The sequence below is a fragment of the Pinus tabuliformis genome, chromosome 8 (genome assembly GCF_031772625.1).
Source record: "Pinus tabuliformis cultivar Carrire ecotype Pingquan chromosome 8, CPIR1, whole genome shotgun sequence".
NCBI lineage: Eukaryota > Viridiplantae > Streptophyta > Pinopsida > Pinales > Pinaceae > Pinus > Pinus tabuliformis.
This window is the reverse complement of record NC_142294.1, coordinates 1,655,424,967-1,655,446,825: the sequence shown is the minus strand read 5'-3', so window position 1 is coordinate 1,655,446,825 and position 21,859 is coordinate 1,655,424,967. Positions and strand designations below refer to the sequence as shown.

The 21,859-nt window shown below is 36.3% G+C and overlaps 1 pseudogene; it reads left to right on the top strand.

The window, feature by feature from the left end:
* The first annotated feature begins 5,102 nt into the window (after window positions 1-5,102).
* LOC149242536 (B2 protein pseudogene) lies at window positions 5,103-5,916 on the top strand (annotated as a pseudogene).
* The last annotated feature ends 15,943 nt before the right edge of the window (window positions 5,917-21,859 follow it).

Here is a 21,859-nt window from a genome sequence, read left to right as displayed (position 1 = left end):
AATACAGGAAGAAGATAAAGCCATAACCTTGTTGTGTTCTCTGCCTGAATCATGGGATCACTTCGTAACCTCAATCAGCTTCAGCTCTGCTGATTCTTTGAAGTTTGAATCAGTCGTGGGAGCTCTTCTGTCTGAAGAAGTACAAAGGAAATCCAGCACTGATACAACTGCGTCAGAAGCCATGGTCGCTAGAGGACGCTCAAAGGAAAGAGGAGACAAACCAAGGGGGTCTTCCAGGTCGAAATCGAAGGGCAAGAAGTGTAAGGCAAAATGTTGGAACTGCGGTAAGGTTGGACACTTGAAGAAGGACTGTTGGAAACAGAAGGAATCTGAAAACCTGAAGAACGAAGCGAATCAGGCTGATTCAGGTATGGTAGACAAAGTTTTATCTGCTAAAGATTTGTGTATGATAGATGAAACTTCACCTGAATGTAATGTCTCTCAGAGTTTTGATAGCTGGCTGTTAGACTCTGGTGCTTCGCATCATATGTGCCCACATAGAAATTGGTTTACTTCGTATGAAAATGTAAATGGTAGTTCTGTGTTTATGGGTAACCATATGTCATGTCAGACTGTTGGGATGGGAGATATCAGGATTAAGATGTATGATAACACAATTAGAACATTAACTAGTGTTAGACATGTACCTGATTTGAAGAAAAATTTAATCTCTTTGGGAGTGTTGGATTCAGATGGTTATAAGTTTACAGGTCAGGATGGCGTCTTGAAAGTCTTCAAAGGTGCCCTTGTGGTTATGAAGGCAGAAAAGGTCGGGAATCTTTACAGGTTAAAAGGAAGTACTCAGGTCGGTGAAGCAGCGGTTGCGTCAGAAAAGGAAGAAGCAGGTACTCGTCTGTGGCATCACCGTTTGGGTCATATGAGTGAGAAAGGTCTTCACATACTGATGAAACGTAAATCTCTTCCCGGTCTGAAATCCTTGAATTTAGATTTCTGTAAACATTGTGTGTACGGAAAACATTGTAAACAGAGATTTAAAGTTGGCAATCATAATAGTAAAGATGTTTTAGACTACATTCATTCTGATCTGTGGGGGCCTTCCCCTGTTATGTCATATGGAGGTGCATTGTATTTTTTAACGTTCATTGATGATTACTCTCGTAGAGTTTGGGTCTATATGCTAAAAAGGAAAGTTGATGTATTCAATGTCTTTAAACAATTTAAAGTAATGGTAGGGAAAAGAACAGGCAAATCTATTAAATGTCTAAGAACTGACAATGGTGGTGAGTTCACTTCTGTTGAGTTTGAACAATACTGTAAGGATGAGGGCATTGTTAGACACAAAACTGCTGTTTATACTCCTCAGCAAAATGGTGTTGCTGAGCGTATGAATCGGACTCTTATGGAAAGAGCCAGAAGCATGATCAGCAATGCTAACTTGCAAAAGGAGTTGTGGGCAGAAGCAGTATCTACTGCTTGTTATTTAGTTAACAGATCACCTTCAGTAGCGATTGATTGTAAAATTCCTGAAGAAGTTTGGACAGGTCAGTCTTGTGACTATTCTCATTTGAGGATATTTGGCTGTGATGCTTATTCTCTTATTCCGAAAAATCAGCGTTCAAAATTAGATCCAAAGTCGAAATGTTATGTCTTTGTTGGGTATGACTATGCAGTGAAAGGATATAGGTTGTGGGATCCTACATTGCGGAAGATAGTCATTAGTAGAGATGTAACATTTGATGAATCTTCTTTGTTAAAATCAAATGTTGAAAGAATGGAACAGGAACAGGTATCGCCGAGTCAACGAGTTCAGTTGGAGGCTAGATCTTTCGGTGACAGTCGAAAGGAAGGAGAGACTTCTGGAGACAAAGGTGTTGAAGACACAAAGGAAGCCGTTGAAGCTTCTGAACCAGTGCAAGTTTCTGAACCAGTTTAGCAACCAGTCACTCTGAGAAGGTCTACAAGGGAAAGGAAAACTCCCAAAAGGTATGAAGATTCTGCTTCATCTTTTGCTTTGGTTACTGAAGATGGGGAACCGTCTTGTTATCAGGAAGCGATAGATGATGCAAATAGCGAGAAATGGAAAAAGGCTATGGAAGAAGAAATGGACTCCTTATTCAAGAACAATACCTGGGATCTTGTAGAGCTTCATGAAGGGAGAAGTGTTGTTGGATGTAAATGGGTCTTCAAGCTGAAACGGAAAGTTGATGGTAGTATCGAAAGATATAAGGCGAGACTGGTAGCAAAAGGGTATTCTCAGGTTGAAGGTATAGACTTTCATGAGATTTTTTCTCCAGTTGTAAAACTTGTTTCTATACGTACTGTGTTGGCACTAACTGCGTTGCTTAATCTTGAGTTAGAACAGTTAGATGTTAAAACAGCTTTTCTACATGGTGATTTGAATGAAGAGATATATATGGAACAACCAGAAGGTTTTGTACGAGGTCGCAGCAGAAGATTAGTTTGCAAGCTCAGGAAATCATTGTATGGTCTAAGGCAGTCTCCCAGACAATGGTACAAGAAGTTTGATTCCTTCATGGTGAGCCAGAACTTTATAAGAAGTGAGTATGATCATTGTGTGTACTTCAAAAGTTTCAATGGCATATTCATTATCTTAGCTTTGTATGTTGACGATATGCTTATTGCAAGCAAAAGCATGGAAGAGATCAACAGGTTAAAGGCTCAACTCTCTAGGGCATTTGATATGAAGGATCTTGGAGCAGCAAAACATATCTTGGGCATGGAGATACACAGAGACAGGAAAAATGGTAAGCTTTGGTTATCACAGCAGAAGTATGTGGAGAAGGTACTTGAAAAGTTCTCTATGAATAATGTGAAACCTGTTAATGTTCCCCTAGCTTCCCATTTTAAGCTTTCTTCGGTTTTGAGTCCTAGAGCTCATGAAGAAAAGCAATATATGTCTCATGTACCATATGCAAACGCTGTAGGCAACTTAATGTATGCGATGGTATCTACAAGACCTGACATTTCACATGCAGTTGGAGTTGTCAGCAGGTTCATGGCAAATCCAGGTAAAGAACATTGGCTAGCAGTGAAATGGGTGCTTCGATATCTAAGAGGCACAAGTGACCATTGCATCGTCTTTAATGGTAGTGAAGGATCAGTTTGCGGATATGTAGATGCTGACTATGTAGGTGATTTGGACAAAAGAAGATCTACTACAGGTTATGTTTTTACTCTTGCAGGTGGAGCAATTAGTTGGATGTCAAAGCTTCAAGAAACAGTTGCGTTGTCCACTACCGAAGCTGAATATATAGCTGCTTCAGATGCCAGTAAAGAAGCAATCTGGTTAAAGGGTTTGCTCGATGAGATTGGAAGGACGCAAGCGAAAGTGAATGTACTTTGTGACAGTCAAAGCGCTATTCACTTGGCTACAAACCCTGCCTATCATAGCAGAACCAAGCACATTGATGTAAGGTATCATTTTCTGAGACATGTGATCGATGGCGGAAAAGTAGCTCTTAAAAAGGTCCATACACGAGAAAATTGTGCAGACATATTCACAAAGCCAGTTACAGTAGAGAAGCTGCGATGGTGTTTAGCTTCTCTTGGCTTGCAGGAAAGATGATGAATGGGAAAATTGTTGTCAAGGTGGAGTTTGTTAGTTTTGACAACGATTTAGTCGGTTTAGGAAATTTAGGTATAGACAGTTCATTGTAACGAATAGATCTGTAACGGTTAAGTAGTTATGTAACTATAAAACAGGCATTTGCCTATGGAATGTAATGCAGTGTAAAACTCATTGTTAAATAAAACACTCTGATCCATAATTTCAGTTGAGCATTCGATTTCTTGCTATTCTCTGTTTATTTTTCCATCTGTACAATAGTTATGAGGAATAAGAATAATCAATCTTATGTTTACCGTTGGGCAATTTGAATTCGAAGGGTGTTCCAGTTTGAACATGCTCCCGGATTCGTTTGGAAACTTAATGAGCTTGGAAATCCTTTCATTCTCTTAATGAGATTTATTTGGAAACTTAATGTTTCAGAAAACATGGACCCAAATGTTAAAATGAAGCCTGACCACGACCTCACATTGTGGGCGGCTGACCGACCAGTCGGTTCCAGGGGAGCAGTCGGGCTCGTTATTTAATAGGGAGCCAAATGTTAAAATGAAGCTCAACCCCAAGTCCCGACCTCTAAGTTCAAGGAGGAGCTTTGGACCCTCAACGCATAGGATCAGAATTGGACGTTGGCTGCCTCGAAGCACTCCATATTCGAACAAATGAGTCAGAGTTAATCTCTACCTGTGGGATGTTAAGTGAAACGCAGTCCCGACCGACTAATCGGGTTCAGAGAATTTTTCCCAGATCTCGTGGGATTCACCCTACCAGGTCGGGGTCGAAGTTGACCTCTTCTTGAGGGCTGTCAAGTGAAACTCAGTCCCGAACAGGGATGTGAAACTCAGTCCCGACCAGGGATGGAATTTGACAGGTGAATTGCTCGTCATGGCGTGATTTGCTCGTCAAATATAGGTTAAAATTTATAAGACGGTCGAGATTTTTTTGTTGAAATTGTAAAAATTAATAAAGAAGTGTAAAAACGAAACTCAGTCCCGACCAGGGATGGAATTTGACGGGTGAATTGCTCGTCATGGCGTGATTTGCTCGTCAAATATAGATTAAAATTTATAAGACGGTCGAGATTTTTTTGTTGAAATTGTAAAAATTAATAAAGAAGTGTAAAAACCATCCAATTATATGAGTCTATTTTGAAATTCCAACCTTGTCCCCACCTCTAACCACTGGAGTCCGGGCCAATCTCATAGTCGAGCTGACGTTCTAATTTCCACCCGTGGGACCCGTAGCGTGGAAATTTACAAAGGGCCACGATATCTCTGTGTTTTTTTAGATCCAATTTCAATTGAGATAACTATAAATAATTTTAGAGCGCTTTAGGCTCTCAAATACTGAATCTCCATTTGTACCAGAAAAGTTTCTGCAGGAAGAAGTTGAACTTGAACAGATTTGAGTGAACCAGGTTGTTTTGTCGTTTATTTAAAATTTTCTGCAAGTGACATCGACAGATTGAATTGTTGGCTTCGGGGCTTTGCAATTTCTGTATCGTAATTGCGGTGGCTGGAATCTAACAGTAGAAATTAAGTCGGTTAAGTTCTGGAAAATGGTGGACTCTTTTGTGTTCGGGAAGTTCGAGGAGGACCTTCGGGGTCGGAGCTCAGAGGATCAGGATTGGACGTTGGCTGCCTCAAAGCTCTCTATATTCGAACAAACGAGAGGAAAAAGTGACAGGATTAAGAGTCTGGAGCCTAAAACTTTATACTCACAAGTGAAACAGGGGGGAATTAAATAGGAAGCTTGAGGAAGTTAACGACGACCAATTTAACTTGATTCGGAAACCATTTGAATCTGGCACCAGAGTTGGAATTGTACACGGCGGTTATAACATAAGCCATGGCATTAAGTATAACAGCAATAGTCGTAGCAACGAAAACAACAACTAAAAAAATAATAGCTTTGAAAAGCGGTTCAAGACATTACCATCCTCAAAAATTCTCCCTAGAAATGAGATTCTCAGTGGCTACATGTTTGTATGCAACAACGACACTATGCAAAAATATCTCAAGCGAATGTTGTTTGGTTTGCCTCAACGATATCGGGATTTTGTTCGTGCCATAACACCAGGTCTGCCACTCTTTTTGTATAATTATACAACCCATCAGTTGCATGGAATATATCAGGCCATCAGCTTTGGAGGATCCAATATTGATCCAACAGCTTGGGAAGACAAAAAATGCAAAGATGAATCAAGGTTTCCAGCACAGGTGAGGATTCGTGTTAAAAAGGTGTTCAAACCACTTGAAGAGGATGCTTTTAGGCCTATCTTGCATCACTATGATGTTTCCAAGTTCCGTCTACCACTCTATGTCCCAAGGATTTTGGCCTTGCTGGACCTGTTTGAGGAGAACAGCATATGATACATACATCCTAGGATAATTTTAGGATAGTTTCTTCCCATGTAGAGGGATTGGCTTGTATTGGCCGGTATATCTTAATATTTTCAAGCCTAGTCTTCAAAGTTCAAACTTTTGCGATGCTTTATGTGCAGGGTTGTCTAATGTTCAGGTTTCATGCTATTCCTCGGCAGATCTATATTTTTGGTCATTGTTGGTCAATATTGCACCGGATGGGGCCCACGGGGCTTTGGATTGACGGTGAATGGGTGCGCTGTTAAGGCACTCCTTGCAATAGGTCACCGGTTCAATTCCCCGTGGGTACTTAGTTTAGTCTTAACATAGAAAAAAAAAAAAAAATATTGCACCGGATGGAAGTTAAGCCAATCAAACTTCCTCGTGCTAAGGGTAGAAGTGAAAATGTTGCGAGTTACAAAAATAAGAAAGCTTTTTAATTTAATACTTATATATATATATATATATTAAATTTAAATTATCTTTATATCTATCATACTATTAAATTGAATAGACTCAACGTGGGCTTGTTTTATGCTTTCCAATATTTCACACTTTAATCTTATTTTTTTATGAATTTGAACAAATACATTAAATAAAATTCCACCAAATTTATTAGACTACATGCACAAAATCTCCCTATACAAAGAAGCATTGATGAACTTCTATTTCTTAGGAACTTCTATTGTTATCATATTTTTATGAACAATCTACATTTCTTATGTATTATGTGATGATATTTTAAATCTTTATCATGTTTAGTGTACGGAAGAAATAATGTAAATCTAACCAATTTAATAACTATTTGCAAATATCCTTTTAAGAGATATAACTATACCAAATTTAAACTATGATCATGATTAATTAGAAAATCAATTTTTATTATTTACTCAAATATTTTATTATATTTTATTTTATTTCATTATTAGATTGTGGAGTTAGAATGGATTTATGTTAGTGTGATTTAAGATAATGATAACAGGTATTTGAAGTTCTTATTGAGGGAAATCTTATGACCAACTACCTTGGCCAATAACTTTTAAAATGACTATTATTGATATTGTTTGGTTTTTGATATTTCTGAATAGGTACCCTACATTTTTCATGGATATTACCATTGTATGATTGGAAGGAGGTGCAAGTACCAAAGCCTTGTAGGCTATGTGGATGATTGTATAAATTGTGTCCTAGGTTGTCTAATGGTCAACGATTCCTGGCCCCTGTAGTATCCAATGTTAATTCCTTTCATCCTAAATAGGATTTGAGGCCTTGAGATGCATCAACTAGGACACATTGTTTAAGGGAGCTACTTCAATGTTTGGTATGTGGAAGTGATCACACATCGTATGGATTGCCAAGCTTGTAGTTTTATGCACACCTATGTCTTTCGCACATGGTCAAACTTTATAAAGTCATCATGCATTTCCTTGGAAATATTGTATACATTTCACCTAATGGAAATCTCACATTTCTTTGACATGCCATGTTGAGTTTTGATAAAAAAGAGACCCTACCAAGAAAAATTCAGCCTCCAAGGTGGTTGATTTGTATTCTATGTTCATATTGATGAAAGGTGATGAAAGCAATGTTGCATGTGTTATTTTATGTGTTGCATGTGAATTATAAGGCTCCTATCATGGTGTACACCTTCTAAAACATAAATGAATGCCAATGTTGGAGTTCTCATGCATATGCAAGCAATTTTGGCCTCCCCTAGCCAACATGTGAGAATAGTAAGGTGGTTGAGGTGCGATGTCCCAAGTCAGATATGGTTAAGAAGGTGAATGGATTCCTCTTCAAGTTGAAATTTATCTTGTCCAAGCTCAGCATTATCCTTATCAAGTGAAACTTTAGCCAATTCAACCAAATTGTTGCTAGCCGACACTCATCCACATGTGGGAGGGTTCAACCCAAAGTTGGACACCTTTTCCAAGTTTTGAGGAAATGTTTGGGTTAAAAGGTGAAATGTTGAGCTACATTTCAGTTAGCTATTGTGTCTTCAATCCAAACATTAAAATCCAAGCCAAATCATGGCATCTTGAGCGAAGTTGACCCCCTAGTGGGTAATTTTGTTTGTGTAAAAAAAATAGTTTCTTGAAAAATGACTCAGTGTCTAGTATTGTGGATGGAAAGAATAAAAGATATTAATTTATGAGAAGGATTAACTAGCCATTACAAAGGGAATTTATATAAGGCTAAACCCTCCTCCCAAATAGGTAATTGTCAAATAGTAATATCATATGCCATAAGAAAAATATTTTTTGAGTGAAAATTTTGGAGTCGATTCTTTTTCTTTTTCTTCTTGGTTTATGTTATAAAAAAATTACAGGGAGTAGGTACAAGTTTTTATGGCTATTACAAGGTTACTAGGTTTACCTATTGGGGGCCAACATTATCATGTAGAAGGGTAAGTTAAGGCATTATTCCCCATTTATCCTTTACTAGTACATGGATTTATCAAACCCATTTGTGAGGAAACCCCTTATTAGGTTCTTTGGAAGGGGTTTGATTTTATTGAGTATCATAGTTAATCTAGTGGTTGGAGCCCATTCTCATGTAGATCCTTCCTAGTGGAATCTATAAATCGTAATCATTATTCTTCAATATGCTAGGAATTCATGTCTTATGGCACAATTCTATCTTAAATTCCATTGGTATATGCTTCATATGGGGATCAAACATCATCAATGTTTCACGATTTCATGGTTAAAGTTTATTTTCTCTATTTTCCAAGCATAATAACACTTCACAAAACATGCACATTCACCTCATTTTCATATCATTTAATCTACCAACAACTTGCATGTTTTAACTTATCTTTAATCATTTAGAGTGAGATGGTTATGTGTTTAATCAATATAGTATAAATAACTCTTCGTTTCTACAATTGATTGGGCTAGATAGAACATAGGGATTCCTTCCTAGACTAAGGTAGCTTAGTTTCCTTAGTCTTAAGTGTGAGGAAGTCCATGATCTCATGCATGTCTTCATCCTGGAGCATCCTCCACACTTTTGGTTCCATCTACACATTAATAGGATCTGGAGCCTGGTCCTTACCCCATGTTGACAAGCATCCAAGATTCGCACCATCATCAACATACCTAGAGGACATAAAACATGTGACATTAATACTTGCAAAAATTAACGCTCACATATACAAACATGTATAATGACATATGCATATATATCTTCTTTCTTTCAACAAAAGAATTCAACAACTAAGTGCATACAATAATTAATAAAAACAAATCATGATGAATGAAATTTCATGTAATTCAAAAATTCATAGTCAAAGCTAGCTTGTAGCTGTCTCAATCACAAGCATATTCCTTGCATACAATTTTTTCATAAAAACATATATCCTCGGCTGTCAGTTTGCATTTCTGGTTGTCTTTGTTCTTTCTTTTGTATTTGAATTTATATAACCTTCTATTATGTCAAAGATGTATCAAATACATTACAAGTTGCTACATCCTGTTATTCTTGTTATTCACACTTGTTATGACATGTCATAAAACATGTCATAACCTATCATTAGTCCCACCATAACACGTAGTATAGCCCTGTGACAATTGTGGTGTATACCCGTCAAAAGACCTGTCACAACCTATATACAAGGCCTTTTAGAAGACTTATTACAACCTGCCATAAGACTGTCATAGGCCTATTGTAGAATTGTTATCACCCTATGATAAATCATTCATAAAACTTATCATAAAACCTGTTAGAAAACCTATCACTGCTTGTGACCAATCCACCTATTGTAACTTGTAGTGATCTTGTCACCTACCTATGAAAATTATTTTATAACCTATAAAGAAAGGGTCACATACCTATGACCAATCTAGTACAACCTGTTAATGTCTTGTTATTCCCTATATGAAGTCATGTATACCACTTGTGACCTAGTTATACCACTTGCATCCTGCAACAAAACTTGTATGCAATTTTTTCATAAATTTCCTACATTCAATCCACTATATCCTCACTATTTGTTATTCCTATATACAATTCTTGTTACAAACTATCATATATTTTCATAGTTCTATGCATGAACCTGTTTTGTAGCCAAACATGTTTCTTCTCCAATGTCTATCCATTGCTATTACCTACCTAGAATAATTTTCCATAGTTCTTACCTTCCACCTCATAGCATCAAAATACATTCTCAATGTTACATTTACCAAAATAAGATCTTGAATTTACAACAACTAACTATAACTTCTCTAAGAATGCCCATAAAACCAATAGCATATCTATAAATATTCTATTTCTAAGAATTTCAATTTTTAGCTCATATAATTATAACACAAAATAATACATGCAAATTGAATCAACACTTATTATATTAGCCCTCATATCAGATATTGAATAGATGCTATATCATATCACTCTCAATCAAATTGTATGTACCACACGTATACTCATACATCACATTCATATATCCATATTCATCACATACAATATTTCTAATTCATTAGAAAGAGAAGGTATAGAGAATTTTCCTTCTCATTACCTTTCATATCATGGAACTCAATCAGCATAGATGTCATATTCTATGGTCTTTCTCATTATTTATATCTATCATACCAACCACATGTATCTTATATTTCTACTCCCATTATAGCAATATCTGCATATACTGGCATGTTATACTAACTGACATTTCATCCAATTATTTACTGTACAAAGTTATCATGTTCTTGTTACCTAGACATACATATCCACCATGGTAGTGCAAGAAACCAGAGCTCTCCAATTCATTTTTGCAATCTCAATATAGTTCCTTCTTTAGGGAATTTTATATTAGTCATTGCTAGTTCTTAGTTAACCAACATACTGTACTCAATTTCCTATGTTTTGAGTGATTATAACCTTGTTAAGACTCATTATGATTATGTTGTAATTTACTAGATTTGCAGGGAATTTTCTTTACAATTCCTACTCAAATTCAATTTTTCTGTTCACTAGTGCATTCTTCTAGTCAATAGCTTTCATTAACTACTCACTTATCAGATTTCGATAATAGGGCTAAAATGTATGCTCACTAGAAGTTCTAACTGGACTCAAATGCTTCTTTTCCAAACTTTTCAGTTTTCATGCGGTATTTCTTCACAAATATCATCTAATTTAAAATCTTGGGTTGGCTAAAAAAAAAATCTCGTCAATCAATTTCCATTGACTATTAATTTGCGCAATTCTGATAACGAGACAAAAATTTATTCCCTCTCGAAGTTTTTCCCGCTAAACTTAATTTTCACTCCTCATGTTTCTTGTAGTTTCCTTCTGGTTTTTTTGTAAAATTTTGATTTCAACCCAAAATTCTAGGTTGAAAACTATGTTTTGATTGAAATTACCTTTCTTTTTACTATTCATGGCCCAAATTCTGAAAGTCACGGCCTTGCAAATTCTAGCCTCTCCTCCTCTGAATCCTCAATTGTTCTAAGCCTTATTTCGTTTTTAAAATTTGTTGCTCATGCACCCTCAAATTTCTGGTATGTCTATCAAAATTAATTGCCACATGGGGCCTTCACCTCATCGACCACCTGAGCATTTATTTTTCTCACCCACCACCCCCAAGGTTGGCCATCTTGGCCCTTACATAGCATACATATCCACATCCCTTGGTAGTCTCACGGGCCATTTATTATATATATATGAACATATTTTATGTGTTTCCATATATTGATATGTATTTGCCCCTCTATATATACATGTGCCCGAATAAAATGAATAAAATATAATGTATATCCCAGGTGCTTTTTCCACCTAGGCATGCACGTCATGCGCTCTGGGTCCACCACACACTCTCGGTGCCTAACAACTCAACATAATGCTTTAATATAATTGTGCATGGGTCCCTCCGCCAATCCCACATAAACCATTGTGAAATATATACAATATATTATATTAAATACAATATGATACGATATAATACCTATGGACCCTCTTGATCAATTGATTATTATTAACAACATAGAAATCAATAATTCATATTGAATAGCGAATCCCCCTAGTCAATGTCACAGATGGGGGGTCCACTCATGGTTCCATTCTTTGATCCATGCCCCTAAATCAAACATCCCAAATTCACTTGAGCAATCCAATGGTTTTTGTTAAAATGAGGACCACTCCTCTCCTACATTGATGTGATGTGGGGGGTCTTGCTATTATGGTACCTCTCTCCCCGACATGGTTCTGACTAATAGTAAATCATTTAATTAATTAATGCCTAACCTTCGTCATGGGCTGGCACCTCCATTCCACATCATGTGGCTCCATGGCCCACCTTTATACTAGTGGCTCAGCTCCACCCTCACAACTTGTAGTCAGCGGCTTTGTGGCTTGCAACTGTCCCACCCATGGCTTTGCCTTGTTTCCCAACTCCGTTAGAAACCCACAATCATAAGGAATTCCACTTGTGTAACTAAATGGACATCATATTGATCCTCAAGACATGAATTCAACAATGAATATAATTGACATAATGATAATTACAGTAGAAATGAATGTTTTAGATTGAGCTTGGTGAAAAATCAATCGGCTATGGCTATGTTGTTTAATGTAAGGCTCATTCCATAATCTTATAGATTTGTTTCCAAATTTGGTCCATGAAATTGTTGTAACTATAGGAGTACGTGATAGTGCTCTATTACTACTTCCTTTATAGTGATTGTATCTCTAGGTATCACAACGGGTTCAACTAAACCAAAAACTCATATCTTCATACAAACACATTGTATGTCTCTGAGTACTTTATAATGATCATAAGGAACATAGATCTAAAATATTGGACATTCCAATATACTTGATAGTGCACTCTGAGCTTGTTGGAATTTTCCGAGAAGCCGAAAAGTTTCACTTAAAATATCAATAGGCACATTATCTGTGTTCTATTCATTAAAATAATATTGCATATATACAGAGTGTTGTCTCAAGATAGGGAGACTATTTTGGACACACAATCTGTTGGTTGAGGAAATCTCTCAACCACACATCAAATTAGGAACAAGTAGATATAGTCTACTCCTATAGAATAAGAACTAACTCCTTACATAGAAAGAATCACAACTAGAGACAAGTAGCAATTAGATATTCCAACACTCCCCCTTAATGAGTACTTGTCTCCATATCAATCTGCAAAATCTAGTTGTGGTCAAATATACCAAAAAGAATATGTTGATGTCCATATAAAGGAACAACCATCTATCGAAACGCACGTGTGCAAACCGCTGCAATCGCTAGTCTTATAGGATGTCCTTCACATACATGGTTCTATCAACCATTATAATTGCACACATGTACCTGTACATATAAATCCCCCTCCAATATCATCATGGGTTTTATCGGATTACCTGTAACCATGCTCTGGGTTTTAATGGATCACCCTCGACCATGCCACCAAGGGCTCTCAGCCACCAAGGCTAACCGCAGCGATGAAGGTTCAACAATGCCAGCAAGGCACTCAATTCAACCACGAAGGCTCTTCATGTTAAAATGATACTATGTTAAAATGAGATACCACTAGGGCACTCCAGCCACCATGGGCCAAGGGTTTTGTCGGCAAACCCTAAACCATGCTTACATGAATCTCTGTCCCACTTCATTGTTACACGTCATTTCTGGCTTACCACAAACCGACACTGCAAATACAAAGTGGTTTTTAGATTACCACAAACTGTATGGGGATACACATGCCTTCTCAGCCTTACATTTCACACTCCAACTCTGGAGTTTCCAGGTACATTACAAAGACCACTATAAAACACCCTAGACTTGCTTACTAATAAAATATGTGATATACTATAATCATCATGAGTCTATTCCACAACACACTCAAGCTCACACAAACTAAATTGTCCATCATTCTCCAATCTCTCATGCAGCTCCTCGAATGACATCTATATCTTACAAATTTGTGTATTGTTGGAATGACCAGTTACAACACACACTTAGAATTGTGAAAATAGTTGGTCAGACCAATTTCACTTCAATAATAACCAGAAATACCATGACACGACAGACTTATTATGAAAATTAGTAGCATTAGCCCCAAAATCCCGCATTCAGCTTGATCATCATAACGAATTCAGTCATAATCAATTTTTCAAGCACTGAATCTGGAACGATCACCAACAGCTCATCCAATTTTTTCAAATGCTCGTTGTTGAAGTGAGGAACGCCAATTTGCCCAACAATAGTAGGCCCAAAATAATTTCCTACGTGAATGACATCCTCCACCAACCATCCACACATTAGCCTGATAGAGAATCTCGTCAGAAGGCTATCTCTGACGCCCGTGGGATTGACTTCCATCAAATGCGGAAACATTTCCCCCGATGAGGAGGAGCTTATTATACGGATGCATCACCTCCTTGGCAATCGGTGGTCGCTGATTGCAGGACGAGTACCTGCTCCATGTCGACTATAGTGGAGAGCGGGACATCCTCAGATTTCGAACTTTTGGGAGGAGATGCAGCTACTTTAACAGACAATATGTTTGATTTGAACGATCTGTTGTTTTCAGATTATAATCTTATCTCTTCTACATCCGAGATTTGCACAGGCTTTGGACTAGAAGAGTTCTACACGCTGCAACCAGCTACATTGGCTGCGGAGGCGATTCAGTTTGAAGCATAGTTACCAAATTCGAATTCGGATTCGAATACGATATGATACGATAAGATAAAAATTCGGATGAGAAATTTTCAATTCGGAAAAAATTCGAAAGTATATATCTTAAACATTTAAAATTTAAATAATTTTTAATAATTTTAATCAATATAAACAATTTTAAAATCACTGTTTACTTAACAAAATGACAATCACACTTGTCTTATTTCCAAAATCTCTCTTTTCAAAATTCAAAATTCCCTCTTATTTTCAAATCTGATCTAAAATCTTTTTATAATTAATATTTATTTAAAAATTAAATATTCAAAACTCAAAACTATCTCTTTAATTTCAAATTTCATCTAAAATCTTTTATAATTAATACATATTTATAAATTAAATATTCAAAACTTATTTTTATAATATTTAAAAAATCAATTAATTATTATAAAATTACTCTTCAATTAATTATTTCTTTCCTTGTTCTGTTTTCTATTATTTCTTTACTTGTTATCTCAGCTTTTTAAACTCTGTCAGACAACACTAAAACTTAAAACTAAGAAATATTCTCACTCTGGCGACCTTTCCATTTCTTACATGTGACCCTGCCATTATATTTTCAAGATTTTACTCAAATTATTTATTTCCTTGTTTTCTCAGCTTTTTAATCTCTTTGAAACCACACTAAATTTTAAAACTCAGCTTTTTAATCTGTTTGAAACCACACTAAATTTTAAAACTCAGAATTTTTCTCAATCCGACAACCTTTCCATTTCTTACCTGCGATTCAACAACTATCTATTTTGTGCTCAGGGATCATTGCACTTACTATTCTCAGACATAAATTAATAAATCCCTGCAATAAACTACATGAACCAAATATAAGCGAAGCTACATGAACCGAATCGAATTTTGACCGAATTATTCGATGTACGAATCGAATTCCCGAATTTCCATATTTTTTTCTCTGATACGGATGAATTTGGTAGCTATGGTTTGAAGTCACATGTTCCGATGAAAGAAATATGTAGTGCGTTATCAGTTTTACTTTTGCCAATGATCAAGGAATGGTAAATTTCGAGGGTAGCTGAAGACACTTAGATTGGATTCATGAACTCGATTATATACAGAAATAAAGTCCACAGTCGCTGAACGCACTCCGCAATTCCTCTTAGCAGATTAACTATATTTGAAGGCAGAGGATCGATTGTGAAATTCAAGTCACCAATAAACTATGCAATAGGCACATCTTCCTCCTCCTTCTCATCTGCCAAATTCTGAAATTCTCTTTCATCACAACTCGAGTTAAAGGATGACCCAGATGCTGAATCGAACACATAATCTGGATCCACAACATTACTATGTTTCTCACACAGTCAACTCTTTACACACTGCTCCATGTTGATCACCTCGACAGGATAGTATCCTAGCAGCCACACCAGGGCCATCGGTTCTGTGGCACCACACACAGATTCACATCCATCCCACTGAGGCTCGGCTCGAAACAATGATGCAACGATTCAAAACACTCACAGCAAGATTATTGCTATCCCTCTGCGGCCACGAAAGTGCCTGTGTGCAGAATTCCCTCTGCCCGGATCTAATGAATCCAGAGGTTGTCACTAGCGATGTTTTCCACGAAGGGCCACCACTCCAAAAACACAGGAACAACGTCCACAGATCCGGCAATAGCGATGCCACGCTCAGACCAAAAAAAAAAATAACCACAGGTTTCGAAGGATGATGGACACTTAAAAACTAAAACAAAATATACTTCTCAATTGTTTTCCTTAGCTCAGGAAGGGCCAAGCCCAAGAGGGGCTAGGCCCTCACGGGCTTTGATACCAACTTAAAATATCAATATGCACATTATCTGTGTTCTATTAATTAAAATAAGATTACATATATACAGAGTGTTGTCTCAAGATAAGGAGACTATTTTGGACACACAATCTGTTGGTTGAGGAAATCTGTCAACCACACACCAAACTAGGAACAAGTAGATATAGCCAACTCCTATAGAATATAAACTGACTCCCTACGTAGAAAGAATCACAACTAGAGACAAGTAGGAATTAGATATTCCAACAGTTTCCAATGTTGCCATCTGAATAGCTTTGTCATTTATTGAACCACATCTTGGAGTGTGGTCAATGGATTTTGAAATTCCTACCATAAGTCTATGGTATCTGAGAGTTCCTTGTTAAATAAAATTGTGGAAAGAAAAAAGGTGCCAGCAGCAATGTGGCGGGGATTTAAATTGAAAGAAAAGAGAGTTACAAAGTTGGCACAACCTTTAAATTTCTTTTACTCATGTCCTCATATTTGTTATAGATAGATGTATTTTCTTTCAATATATATCTATCTTAGAAAAAACAAGGATGATTGTAGACTTAATACTAATTTTTTGTTATTGATTTTGTTTTTATAACCAAAACCACATGCAAGAAGAAAAGGTGTGAATATAAGAGTAGAGACAATGAATGGTTGTGAAAATATGCATAATTATTCCTCCACAAAAATAAATGATACCATAAGCATGTGAATATAAACTCTCTATAAAGTTGTACAATATTATGTTTCTCATAACTCTCTATCATAAACATCAAAGCACTGACTACACGAGAGTTCAATAGTACCAACACTACTTTCAAAGATATATTAACTCTACATAACTCTATGCAAATCAATAATTGCCTACAACCAACATAAATCCTACCAATATATTATTTTACAAGCAGGAAAACATAATAGAGGTTTGAATAATTATTTATGTTTCAATTTCTGTTAGATATCTAATCCTCGGGATTAGGTTTGTGTTATGGTGAGTGGTTATTAGAGTCCAAGAAGACCTAGAAATTGATTCAACAGTTTCTTGTATGTCTTTATATGTACACTATGTACATCATTCATCAAGATCAATATTTAATATATAGTTGAGTTTGGTTTCCAATTGTGTCTTACAGTGGTATTAGAGCGAAGGTTTATTTGTCTATTGATTGAGTTTAGCCACTAGTTTTTTGGCCTTACTGGTTGATCCTTCTTTCTTGGACGTTGGTGTTTTTTGTTGCAGCATGTCCATGGTATTGAGAATTGGTGATCTTACCATTCAAAAAGTGTGTTATATCTTTGAAGATGAAATAGAGTGCAATGTTGTCGTAGAATTGAGAAATGGTAGCTTTGTCCAGCAGTTTTGATGTAGATAACTGCAAGAAGGGATCGGACACTGCAACATTCAATTAAGGAGTCAACCGCATCCAATTAAATAAGTATTGGACTCGGCGAAAGTGGATAGCAAGAAAGGAGATGTTGTTGGCCCAAAAACCTTATTGGCGTGCGACTTCCATTGAATTATGAAAGGAAGAATGTTGGCGGCCACAAAACCCTCCTGAATGATAATCCAACTAGCCTCATCCCATCGCCATTACTGTTGCTATTAATATGGAAAGGACAACAAAGAAACTTTTATTGAGTCAGCGAGTTGCAGGACCTGTGAGGAGGATGTTATTTAGATGGGTCACGACCAGTTTGTTGGTGAATATCTCTAGTGAAACGGTGTAAATATTTTGTTTTTTCAGAAGATAATCGACACTACCAGTCATCGTGCAAAGGTGAACTAACCGTCATTGAAACAGCAGTGCTACTCATTGTTTGTGGCTTTTTATGAGTGATTTATAGTTTGAATAATATGTGTGTATGAAAAAATTATTTTCCTTCCTCTTATTGAATTTTGAACAATCTGTAGAATGAGAAGAACGATCAATTTTTTTATTATTCTTGAGACAGAAGTCGACGAGTGGAAAGTTGAAAACACACAGTGATTTTGGAATTTGTTTTAGCAAGCCTAAAGGAGATGACATGTTCTTTGTTGTATGTACATTAGGATTCTGCAATGAGATATGAATCCATACGTGGGATGGCTTTGAAAGTGTCATGAGTTTATTGAGGCTTGTGGTCTAGAATTTTAAAATAATACGGGGGCATATCCAGTACTATGGAATACAAACAGTTGGTGAAAGCTTCAGGGAGATGTTTGTTGAATTCATAGAGTCGTTCTCATGCATGCCATTTTCACCATATGAGTACCTAGACACCAACATCTGAAGCACTGAGATGTTGGAATGCCTAGTGGAATAATTTGTGTTTGTAAAATTTTCAGATAGGAAGTGGTACTTGTTAAAGCTTGGCGACTAGGCAACATCTCAATGCATTGATAATGAACTGAGAGGTCAACAAGGTTTGATCTATTATTGCATATTGTCACCAGAGTGTCTCTCTTGGAGGTCAAGGGAGATACTCACACAAGTCAGAGCCATCGTTTGAAGTCATTGAACTCCTTATCAGAAAGAAGGCTGTTTTTTTTACGATGATAGAAACTGACTCCTATAAATCTCGGGTTCGAACTTCGCTAGACTGTAGTAGACTTCTCATAAATTCTCATAAGGATTTTTGGTGGATGCAACACTACAAGACAAAAACATAGGTACAATATTTGATATTATTTTTTGAAAACTGTAATATGTAGAGTGCCTCCTTCAAATAGTCTTGTTTACAATAATGATATGGTAGTCAAAGAGGGATATGGTCTTCAACCAGCGTATTGTTCAGAAATATCTGACACCATTCTACATGTTAGCATGATTTAGCCTCGACTTTGTGATGTAACCCTTATAAGTGCACATACTTCATCTTATTTAACTTTGTATAAGGGTTCTTTGAGACATGACTATGATAAAAAAATAATAATAATAAATAAATAAATTACATTGTAGGTGGGTGAGTTATCGGTTGAACCTGACACCCGATTAAATCATTGTAAATATGTTTGTATTGGGTGCATTTTCGGTGGTAGCCAATACCTTTTTCAAAATCGATTGAAAATTTTTCTTTGATAGGAAGCTCGAGAAAATTTCCAAACTCAATAATTTGCTACAGTTATTAACAAATCTATTGTTATATATCATTCATAAGAATGTCCAAGTCAGCAAGGACATGCTCTCTGACATTTGAACAATTTTGTAAAATTCTCAAAGCTAAATTGAATTCTTAGAACTGGAGTTGTAGTTACAACGAGACGAATTTCAGAAGAAATATTTGTGATTATGAACTAGTGTTTGTTCAGAACAACACTTTGTTTGAGCCTGATTCTAATCTACAGTCAGAGATGGATCAGGTGATTTCAAGATAAAATTTGGATGCAACCGAAAGTCCTGATGAGAAGCCTATTGTTCCCAAAACCTTTATAAGATCGTCAGAAGAAATTATGCATAACAAACACATAACTAGTTTGGGATATAACAAGGATGTCTTAGATGTATCTTTTCATCTTCTTGATTTTTCTAAACCTATACAATTTTGTAGTGCTCTATTTTTGGATGGTGTTGTTCCAGGAACAAATTGATCAATGTCAACATTGTAATAGAGTTGGACATGTGAAAGATCAATTTTTTTATCTTCACCCGTGTGATAATTGTGGAAAGCGCAATCACCATTCAAACAGATGTTCCAGAAAGAAGACTACTACAAGAGAGAAACTAAATTTTGGATGGATTTCTTCATGGGATTGGTCGAAAACAGTTAAGAATATTTACAGTTCATACCACAAGATATGTTCGAGAGTGTTGACCATTCTTGTAGAGATAAAGAATACTTCATCTTCTCACCCTGTATCAGACAAGGGGAGAATTGTTGATGGTCTGCTACAAGTGTTGGGGTTTTAATATAGGTTTATAAATTCAATCCCTCTTACATTTATTTGTCAATTCGGGGTTCGTTTGGTTATTTCAAGGTTATCATGCAAGGTCTATGCAAGCCACAAGTTCCCTACCCAATATTGAGAAATTACGAAATACAAGGCCCAACGAATGCTATGAATCGAGTAACAAGAAAGTAAATAACACCAAGTAACAACAATCTGAAGTAACAACAATTAGAAATAACAGCAAGATCATAAAGCAGTAAAGAAAGGAACAAAAATCATAAATCATTAATGATATAACTAAAAAGCATACCTATCCACACGACGGTATCCAACAACACCTGGTCGAGAGAGTAAGCCCAACTCTCCGATCAGGGTTGTGGCTAAGAATTAGAGATCACGTGAAATTACAATAAGTTGAAATTCACATTAATTCATAAAAGGAATTACAAAATGAAGTTCTCATGTCACAAGCAAAATAAAATCCTATCGTTCTTCTCAGTTGTGCCATACTTATACAACCTTCATTACATGAATAACATTTAACAAACCTAGAAATCATGGTGATCGTCTGTTCAAAAAAATATAATAATTCCTCAAATAGGAAACATAGTAAAATGATAGCAATAGAGCCGGTGTTGCCAACTATTCGGCAATTAATCAGTTGATGGTTCAATCCTCGAATAGCATTGTCAATCCGCAGTCAACAACATCACATTGGATTTTGTTCCGTTGAACAATGTCTGATATGAAATGCAAGGAATCTCGTCACCAAATCATCTACGCAACATTCCCCTATAACTACCGCTTCATTAATTAACAAGTCAAGAAGACATTCCAATATGATAGACCTTTTCATTAATTGGGATACAAATCGACCTCATAAGAGATCTAAAATAGATAGAAAGAGATAGGTGAAAGTTGGTAAGAATGGACAACTTCATCAGCCAACAACAAATTTGAATATTTTTCAAGAAAGTCTGAGTTAGAGATCCACAAGTGAGCCTAAGCCACAACCTCTATTAGTTGGAGCCAAAGATGTAGCAAGAGAGACTTTAGTTTTTTCTTAATGAGTTGTTTGTGACCGAGCACTTCTAGATTCGGAATTGTTCGAGGAACTACATTGATAGTTCCAAAGTTAGTGGTCACCTTAAAACCACATTTTTTGTTATTTTGAGAACTTCTATGAAGGTTCCAGATTTGGTGTTGGTTGAGACCTTGAATTCTCCCACATTGGTTTGTGGTCATTCTTAAAAACCATTTTTGAGAGACATTCAGCTCTTGGTTGAGATGCATTTTTTCATTTTGAGCTCTCATTCTTGGACTTTGATACATCCCTTTGGATTAAGGGGGGAATTTTGGATAGATAATCCTCGAGATTAGGTTTGTGTTATGGTGAGTGGTTATTAGAGTCCAAAAAGACCCGAAAACTGATTCAACGATATCTTGTATGTGTTTATATGTACATTATGTACATCATTCATCGAGATCAATATTTAATATATAGTTGAGTTTGGTTTCCAATTGTGTTTCTTACAGTTTCATCCACCCATAAGCAAGTGTTTCAACTTATGGGTATATAGTAAAATTGATTGAACCTTATATCACCAACATCTCTATCTTCCACTTTTTTTCAGAATG